This window comes from Maniola jurtina, chromosome 6, assembly GCF_905333055.1.
Source record: "Maniola jurtina chromosome 6, ilManJurt1.1, whole genome shotgun sequence".
In the NCBI taxonomy this organism is placed as follows: domain Eukaryota; kingdom Metazoa; phylum Arthropoda; class Insecta; order Lepidoptera; family Nymphalidae; genus Maniola; species Maniola jurtina.
This window is the reverse complement of record NC_060034.1, coordinates 692,281-702,550: the sequence shown is the minus strand read 5'-3', so window position 1 is coordinate 702,550 and position 10,270 is coordinate 692,281. Positions and strand designations below refer to the sequence as shown.

General features: G+C 38.9%; 1 long non-coding RNA gene across 1 annotated transcript; it reads right to left on the bottom strand.

The window, feature by feature from the left end:
* Nucleotides 1-1,362: 1,362 nt before the first annotated feature.
* LOC123865966 lies at nucleotides 1,363-9,759 on the bottom strand. The gene is made up of 3 exons (XR_006796091.1): nucleotides 9,747-9,759; nucleotides 2,148-2,152; nucleotides 1,363-1,512 (listed from the first exon to the last, which is right to left on the bottom strand). It is a non-coding gene; the product is annotated as an uncharacterized LOC123865966 (long non-coding RNA).
* Nucleotides 9,760-10,270: the final 511 nt, after the last annotated feature.

The window sequence follows — 10,270 nt, the reverse complement described above, 5'->3', positions numbered from 1 at the left end:
GCCACATAGTCACACTAGTGACTCGGCTCTCTGAATGAGAATAAAAAATATAATATATTATATTTCACATATTATACTGCTTGTTTCTATCCTAACACAGTTCCTCACAAAGGAAACTGTCACTAACAGGCTTGTAATAGGCGCCTACAGTCCTGCCGGTAGCCTGTAGACGTGCATGGCGGGCGGCGGGCGTTTCCAATAAAAAGGCTCAGTTATCAATTCTCTATATCGCAAGATGAGTTCCAGTAACGATGGCAATAGCGGACCTTCCGTGCTTGCGACCCGTCCTCTTTGATTGCTTGCCGCAATTTATAAACCAACAGCGTTCCAACAAAGACGAAAAAAAACTAGGACAAATCTAACAAATGTTATATATTGAAATAATAGATGACGCCCATGACTTCATCCACATGAATTTAGGTAGGTATTTTAAAATACCAAGGGAACTCTAACTTTTCTTTGAACTTTTCCGGATAAGAAGTAGGCTGTATAGGTACATATACAGGATCCTATCTCTGTACCAAATCACACTAATATTATAAAGGCGAAAGTTTGTATGTGTGTGTGTGTGTGTGTGTGTGTGTATGTTTGTTACTCCTTCACGCAAAAACCACTGGACGGATTTGGCTGAAATTCAGAATGTAGATAGATAATATCCTGGATTAGCACATAGGCTACTTTTTATCCCGGAAAATCAAAGAGTTCCCACGGGATTTCGAAAAACCTAAATCCACGCGGACGAAGTCGCGGGCGTCAGCTAGTAGATCATAATGCCCACAATTTCATCCAAGCGGAAAAATATTTTAAAAATCCCGTGGCAATTCTTTAATTTTTCGGGACCAAAAATAGCCTTGGTCCATCCCCGGCATGCAAACTACTTTTGTACCTTTCATCAAAATCGCATACAGTTACCTAAGCTCACGATTGAAACTGTAAGTTATTAAGTAGCTTACGTGATTAACTTACGACAAAACTAATTAAATTAAAGTAATTGAAGTAGATTAAATTACGAAAGCTACTTACGTGAGTAAAACTTACAGATGTACCTAATCGCGACCTTAAAATTTTCTTGCAACTGTAAGGTTACTTTTAAAAATTGATTTGAATTGTCAACAATAATATAAAATTATTAATTTATCTAATGCAGGTAGTTTGATAAAATCGATATTTGGCTCATTCGATGTCATACAATCTGTTGCTAGGAGGCCAACAAGATTGAACTTGCATAAATACGGGTGTTTTGAAGGTTTTAGTTTAGTCTCCTTCTGAGATTCGGAGCGATATCGCATATTTTCGGTTTTTGTATTGTGAACTGGATAATTAGTTGTTGTGATAGCAATCACGCTCTAATTAAATTATTTATTTTAGCCTTATTTTTTTTTTTAGATTAAAACTCTCGGATAACCTGTACACATTGAACTTGTGTTTTTTGTGTTGGTTATGAGAGGACATTCCAATAATTCGATAAAAATATTTAAATAATACCTGCATTTCTGAATGACGCCAATACAACTTGGACCACAGCGAAAAGCTTTAAGACGGTCATTTAGCCGTAATAATCGGGTAGTGGGGGCGAGAAACAAGCGCCCGCTCTTTATTATCCTTCGCACGTGTAATTGGAAACGGTTCAAAACTGTGCGAGGGACCATGTGTCCAACCGTCTAGCTCATGATTAATGTCATTGTTATTTTTTCTTTATGACAATACTAGATGATGCCCGCGTGGAATCAAGTTTTCTGGGAACCCTGATTTTTTTGGGATAAACGTGACCTGGATAGGTTACTTTTTACCCAAAGTATTGCCCGGAATGCAAGCTCTCTATATCAGAAGTCAAATACGGTTAAATGGATTGAAACATCCTTTAACGCCTACACGGCCTTTAGAAATCCCGTGCGAATACTTTGATTTTTCGGGTCAAAAAGTTGTCTATGTTTGTCCTTGGGATGCAGGCTATATGTGTTCCAAATTTCGGCAAAAAAATCGGCAGTTGCGATACAGTTTTGTCAACAGTAATAAAAATCGCAGTCCAGCAGTCCAAATGCAGTCCGTCTACCTTAACAGGGCTCTCTCCGTCACTCGTTTCATACAATCGTAGTTCCAATTTCATTTGAATATTAAGCAACCAAAGTCCATGAAATTTTGCAGACATATTCTAAAAACTAATATCTGTGTCTGTAGTGTTTTAGATTTTTCTAAAAATATGTAGTTTTAAAATTACAGGGGCTCAAAGATTTGTATGTAAATTTTTAAGACCGCGTAACTTTGAAACCGAATATTTTAACAGAAATCTGGAAAACCACAGACATAGATATTAGTTTCTAGAATATGTCTGCAAAATTTCATGGACTTTGGTTGCTTAATATTCAAATGAAATTGGAACTACGATTGTATGAAACGAGTGACGGAGAGAGCCCTCTTAATATAGAACCTTAGCTTAATGTTCCCTCCCTGTTTTTGCATTATATTCCTTTTGCTGATAATTATATTCCTTACACCTGCATTAAGAAGTAATCTTCTACCATTTTATTTCAACTTCAATCCTTTTGCTTAGGCAAGCAGTGGTCTGGCAACTGCAAGCATTCCTTGAACGCTATAATGTTAAACTGGGAAGCAATTCCATTATCTCGGTAAGCAATCAAAGTTGTGCTTTACGCGGGGATCATCCCCATAGATTCGATTAAAATCTCGCGTCGCACTTTCACGATCAGTTTGACTAGCTCAGCAAATATCCGGCTGATTCAATTTGGTAAAGGTTCCGATTTAAAGATTTAATTTTGGCTTTGAGCTGTGCAAATGAAAGTGTCTTCTTGGTTCTAGACGACGCGGCGGTCTGTTTATAGTCTGTGAAGGTACGAATTTGTAATTTAGTTGCTTTTTTGTTGAGAGTTCAAGATTATTTATTTATTTATTTAATAATCGGACAACACAGATCCATTAGTGTTAGTAACAAAAAACTTAAAAATTTTGTTAGTACTTAAACACTAAGTAGTTAGTAACAATACAAACTTAAAAACTATGTTAGTACTTAAACACTAAGTAGTTAGTAACAATAAAAAACTTAAAAAACTATGTTAGTACTTAATTACTAAAAGGGATTTAGTCCTCTGCATGAGTTTCCCCAGCAGAGGACCATCCGCCTTATCACTAATCATACGCAGGATGCTGTTGCTGCTTCCACGGACTCTGCACAATAGTGAGGCTGTTTTCCTGCGCCAGACGGCATCAAAGCCGTCTGTCCGCGCCTTGGTAAACATAGCCGATGCACTGCAGAACCGAGGTTGCCGCAACAGAATCCTGAACGCATTATTGTATTGGACTATCTAGGTATATTGGATTATCTAGGTATATTTTTTTTAATGTATATACCAGTTAGGTGGGATTGGTTGATAATCTGTGCGTGGCCTACCGCCCTTTCTCCAGGAGTCGATGGTTTTGGTCCGTTCTAGACTCTCTGGTGACGCGTAGAATGGCGGATAGTCATCGTGGTCTATTTGTGAATTAAATAAATAATCAAACAGTGATTAAATGCATGTGAGAGTATAAAAAGTGTTTTATCTCTATTTGTACAGATTGGCAGTTTGGCTGCAAGTGTGATTCACTTGAATAACGATACAGTCTAAGATGGAGGGTACTTGCCTAGAAGATGCCAAAGAAAGAAACATCCTATTTCATGTTATAAATGTGAAAGATTGATTGTTTGTTAGTCCATTCAATCACGAAGCAACGGACGGACGTGATTTTTGTATGGATATACATAAAGACCAGGAGAGTGTCATAGGTCACAATTTATCCCGGAAAGTTCCCACATGAATGCAAGAAAAATCCACGCGAAGTTACCATACTACAGGAACATTCTAAAAGGACTCTGCTTGACTTTAGATCCCTGTAAGAGACATAATAATATATCCAGCAGTAAACGTGTATCAGTTAAAATTAGGACACGTACTTGAACCAAACGTTTTGATACACTAAGCCAAGACTATTTATGTAGTAGGTACTTACATAAATAGCTGTTATCCTAAAAAGGAAATCAATCTGTAGTATACAGTTGCCCCCTCTTCCCCCTCAATAATAGGCTCAGCGCCGAGTGACGAAGGTCGCCGGTACATCCGACCCGCGTCCACCCTTCCGATAGCTCAATTCAATATGGACTTCGACAATCGACCTCTAGCAATTTGGATTCTGTAATCTACCTACTTATAGTCAAGTCAGTGTTAACTAGAGTGATGGAACTCTCGGTTTGATCCTGAATCGAAGATATTATGCCAAATAATATATAAGCAAGTGTAGTGTGGGACGCCCTCCAGCACGATGGTCTGCCGATATAAAGCGTAAAAATACCCCTTCCACTTACACCGCATCATCACTTACCATCAGGTGAGATAACAGTCAAAGGCTAACTTGTATCAGAATAAAAAGTTCTAATTACATTATCATATGGGATAGTTTTGATCACTATGGGATTCCTTAAAAGGAATTGGACCTAAATGGCTCAAGATCCTTTCACACGAGCAAAGGCAGGGGTAATATATAGTTGTACGAAGTGGCTAGATAAAGGAATACTGAAGCAAGGTAAACACAATCTCGTGTACCAAGATATTCTATTCAGCATAAGTAAAGTAAAATTCCCGTAGCGAGGGTCCGCCTCCGAGACACTCGAAGATCGGATTTGAATGTTGGAGCAGCTCCCAAATTAACATAAGCCGGTATTTGCGCCTAAAGTTGTCGCTGAATTATTTGTAAGACGTCTCCGTGATACGACGATGATCGTTAGGTGGAAGAGGTGTGAAATTGGCATGTGAATTGAGGAAACTTTGTTTTAAGTAGCCGGTGTTTGTTTTTGTTAAGAGGGTTTTGCACGAAGGAACTTATTGATCGCACAAGATCATCAAGCAATCGAAACGTCGCCTTCTGCGTCATCATCATTATTATCAATCAACGGGCGTTCACTGCTGGAGATAGTTCTCTTGCAGGGACTTCCCCACACCACGGTCTTGCAGCCGCTCCCAGCGACTCGTTTGATGTCGTCTGTCCACCTTGTACAGGGTCTTTCAACGCTGTTGCCATTCTAGCACCTTAGGCTTACTGCAAGAACTCATTAATTGGACAAAATCATAAATTACAGTTTACAATGGCCATAATCTAAGTTCTACAATAGAACTCCTCATGACGATATCAAAAATATTTGACGATATCAAAAAATACTACTACTACTACTACTACTAGAGGATGCCCGAGACTTCGTCCACGTGGATTTAGGTTTTTAAGATCCCGTGGGAAGTGTTTGGTTTTCCGGGATAAAATGCCTATGTCAATTACAGGCACGCAAGCTACCTCGGTACAAAATTTCATACAAATCGGTTAAGCGGATGGGTTTTTAGGAATCCCGTGGGAACTCTTTGATTTTCTGGGCAGCAGACAGACAGACAGACAGACAGACAGACAGACAGATACACTTTCGCATTTATAATATTAGTATGGATAAGGTACTACGTGAAGAAGCGACCTATAAGCGACCTTGTGTCGGTGGTGAAGATAAGAAAAAGACCACGCAGCCACTAGCCACCGCTCGTACGAAATGAATTCGCATACTAGTCATCCTTTTATCTACGATTCCAAAAGCCAAGGACAAAATTCAGGCTTGCTCTGGCTGAACGTCTTTGATGTGTAGAACGCTAGATAAATGAAGAATTATTTATTCATAGTGTCTAGCAAAATTATGCCAAGTAGCAAGTTCAAATATACACATAGGTCTCGCCGAAATCCTCATTGTGGTGTTGATATGAAAACGGCACGAAAATTAAAGTTTGCATAACTATGGCGGTGTTTGCGTCATCTCGCAGGCCTTGGGGCGTATGCTAATATTACACGCTGACACAGACTACTAAATGTCAAATTAGCGATAGATGGGACAAAGCGAGTAAGTCGCAAGTCAAAAGTTTGAGCCCATTGGCAATTTTTTTGGAAAACTTAAAACTACAACTTGCGTGTCGTTGCATTCCCAGTAGACTGCTACATTATTATTCGATGTTTCCCCGTAACCTCTTACAATTGCATGTATTTGCAATATAATATTTTGTTGCACATGTTTTACAAAAATATAATTTTTTGACTTAACTCCTTGACGATTCCAGTTGTAGACCAAAAGTAGACCGCCAATCTAGTTACAGATTGGATACTGTGCATTTCTCATCTTCTTCATCAATTCGTTGCTATTCCACTACTTAACCGGTAACAGGTCGTCCCAGAATCTCAATTCTCTGACTGAGAAGGGTGACGGTTAAAGTAAATATCGTGAGAAAATCTGCCTCCATGAGAGTTCTCAATTAGGTTCTCAAAGGTTTGAATTCTGCCAATTCACACTTGGCCACTATGGCCTAAACCCTTCTGTGAACTATAATTCCATGAGAATTCAAACGATTGTTGACGTTAGTATAGGGCCTAATCTGAATTACAATGGCCGCTCTACTCGGTTTGATGTATCTGTAGTTGGCAATTGCGCCTCGCTAACTTTGATGATCACAATGTGCTACAATCACGGGTGACGCGCCTGTGTCAATAGTGCGGATCAGGCTGGCAATTAGGCGTTTTACATACGACTCCGTGTTATTTGTTATCTGGCTTTGTTGCAACGTCTCAATTTGTCTCGTCTGTTGCATTGACATACATATAATGATATCATACAGGTCTGTAAGTCGAGTCCCTATGAAAAAGGTGCCCGGATGTGTTCGAAACTAATCGGATTTACATCGACTAAATACGCGAGGAAAGCTGGTACAGTCTACGTGGTATATTCTATACTTAAAAGGTCTGTCAGTGTTTGTTGGAGTATGTCCGACTCGTTTCAAACCCGTCTGGGGCATTTGAAGGCCTTTAAAGTTCCATGAAAGGCCTCAGTACGTGACGCAGCGCCCAGGAGATTGCAAGCTGCACGAGATGCTTGCTATCTCTCTATACCAAATAGATAGTGGCGTGCAGAGGTTTTGAAGCTAGGGTAGACATTATACATATTTTGTGACATGTTATAGAGAAAGGAGCATTGAACTAGTGTAAGCAGTGCTTCTACGCCTCTATGACCTACGTGCCACTGCAAATAGATGAAGCCCGTGTCTTCATAAACAGGGTTTTGGTTATTTAAAAACAATGTGGAAACTCTTTGATTTTCCGAGTCTCTGGGATACAAGTTATCTTTGCTCCCAAATTCGTCAAAATCGCTTAAACAAATGGGGTATGAAAACGTAGCAAACAGGCAGACAGACACTTTCACTTTTACAATAAAATCAGCAGTGGAAACATCAAAAGTGGAAACATCAAAAATCTTTCGCGAAAAACAAAAATACCCACATTTTGTTGACTAATGGAATTTCTTCCATATTTATTCTGGTATTATAATATAAAGGAAAGGAAATCATATTTCGTAGCACCACTGACCAGACGGCTCGGTTCGTTGCCTCACCATTTTGTTTGGGAATGTTATTCTGCTCGGACCTTCATAGATTTGGGGTGATTCGATGATATACTCAATTGAACTGAGGAAACTAGGTTGACGGAACTTTCTGTTGTCACTTGAGATCAAAATTTATGTCTTCATCTTTATTTTAACACTAGATGAACCCGCAACTTCACTCGCGGAGATATTAGCATTAAAGGTTTTGAATGAAGGAATGAATGAATTATTCAATAAAATGCAGGTAAATAGTAAATTTTGCCCCAAACAGTGCCATTGCGAGCTAGAATTTGGAGTTATGTCCGTTTTAAGTAATTAAATATCACTTGCTTTAACGGTGAAGGAAAAACTCGTGACGAAACCTGCATGCCTGAGAATTCTCTATAATGCTCTCAAAAGTGTGTCAAGTTTTCCAATCTGCACCTGGCTAGCGTGGTAAATGGCCAACCCCTTCTCAAGACCCGTCCTCAGTAGTGAGCCAGCGCAGCGATGAGTTGATCATGATAATAATAATAGTGTCCAGACGTAGACGCAAGCTAATAGATGCATGCATGGATTTAAGGTATCCAAACTTGCAGTTTTAAAAATCCTGTACAAAATTCTCGGACAAAGCTAACAGAATCCTATGCATTATGTAAAAGTACAGACAAGTACAAATTCCAAAAAAATGCGCCTCTATCAAATGTTTTCGCTTAGTAAAGACTATTCGCTTAGATACGGTCGCGTTTATGTCGCGCCGCCTTGGCAAGCGCCACATCTTGTCAAGTCCCCCGCCGTAACTTTAGAGTTCGCCGCGTGAGAATTTGGCATCTACAAATTTATTTATTTTCATTAAAATTCCCTTTGCTACCTAACTTTTATTTAATATTCGTATTTTATTACAATAATCATGAGATAAAATAGTATTCTATTTTATTCTTAGAATGGAAAAACAACATTTATTTAACAAACACAGTATAAAGTAATAAAATAAAAGCAGAATAATAAGAGCGCCTGTGGGTGTACCGACACTATGTCAGTGAACGGAGTATACACGTAAATCCCACAAACAAAGGGTGTGTGGCAAAAAGTTTGACATCTCGTTAGGGCAGGCGACGCCGGGGGGCGCGTAATTGGCTACCTGGGGGATGTACATAGACTGATCACTGGCTTTTGGTATCAAATGAAATAGGTTTAATGCATTTTGTATGGCTTCGAGATGCACCACAATAAAACATAAACTAAGGAATAACAAGTGTAAATTAAAAAATTATAACACCCCCGACATGTGAAGGTTACAGTAACTGGAAAAGAGCTGATAACTTTCAAACAGCTGAACAGATTTTCTTGGATTATAGCTCTCGATCAAGCCACCTTTCAAACAAAAACAAACTAAATTAAAATCGGTTCATTCGTTTAGGAGCTACGATGCCACGCACAGATACACACGTCAAACTTATAACACCCCTCTTTTTGGGTTTGGGGTTAAAAACCGTAATCTGTATGGTATAACATGCAGCAAGCGACATGCACCGCCCGCCCTTCCACGGCTAAGGATGTAGGAAACGCCAGCCACCAAGCAAGTCCCAAGTACCAGCACGCAATAACACACAAATCCACCAGAACACACTCGACGCACGTTTTGCCCCGACACCGGAGCATCCTCAGGAGATGTTAAACCTTACAATGCTCAATTGCCCGTGTTCTGGTGGTACTCGGGGTTTGCGTGGTGGCTAGCTTGTTGAGACATCACATTCAGCATATTAACTATTAGTATATTTAGTTTTTTGGTTAAATCTATAAGTTTAAGGGTATTTATATTACTATTTTTAAATTCTCCATCCTAGATACCCCAAAGTCATCCTTTATTTAAAAAAAGGTAAGAAGTTTTAGTTTCATAAGGATGTAAATACATTTTCCGGCGAAAAACAAAACTTTGCAGCAGACTGCGCCGCACGCAAAACGGCAAAGTTCGCCTTCTTCCCCAATATTGCGATATGTTCGCGAACGAGATGATGTAACTAACAGACGAGACAGATGCAGTTTGTTATAATAAATTACCTTTAAAGAAGTCGTAATTAAAGTCGTAAGTAAAACACGACTGCCCTGCCAAAAATTCTATTAAAAAATGTCAAAAAAACATTGAAAATGGTGTCATACAGCCACCATATTGTGTCACTTGGAATGATTTAAGGATTTTGAAGATACTTCTAACCCCATGCATCCAAAAATTATGGATGAAAATCTCACTTATTAGGTACATGAATCCTGAAAACATTACACTCCTTTCTTTGTGCAGTCTTGTAACACTAAAGTATACAAGTAAGTAAATTAGAAGTACACAAAATAGGTATCTCTATCTACTCAGCCATTTTGTATTTTATGGTCGTCATTTTGGTATATATATAGACCTAGCCTTTTCCCATGTTAATTGGGGTCGGCTCTCCTAACCATATTTCTCCAAGTTGTTCTGTTTTGGGTCGTCATTGTGTCTACATTGGTATACAAGTGTAAATTAAAAATTTATAACACCCCCCACAAGTGAAGGTTACAGTAACTAGAAAAGAGCTGATAACTTTCAAATGGCTGAACCTTGGATTCTTGGATTATGCTAAGAACACTCTCGATCAAGCCACCTTTTAAACAAAAAAAACTAAATTAAAATCGGTTCATTAGTTTAGGAGCTACGATGCTACGGCCAGATACACAGATACACACGTCAAACTTATAACAGCCCTCTTTTTTAGTCGGGGGTTTAAAAAGCAAAACCTAAAGTCTTCTTCTCAAAAACAAATCTAACCTTAGATTGAAAATTGTGTATTGGGGTATCTAGACAACATTTCC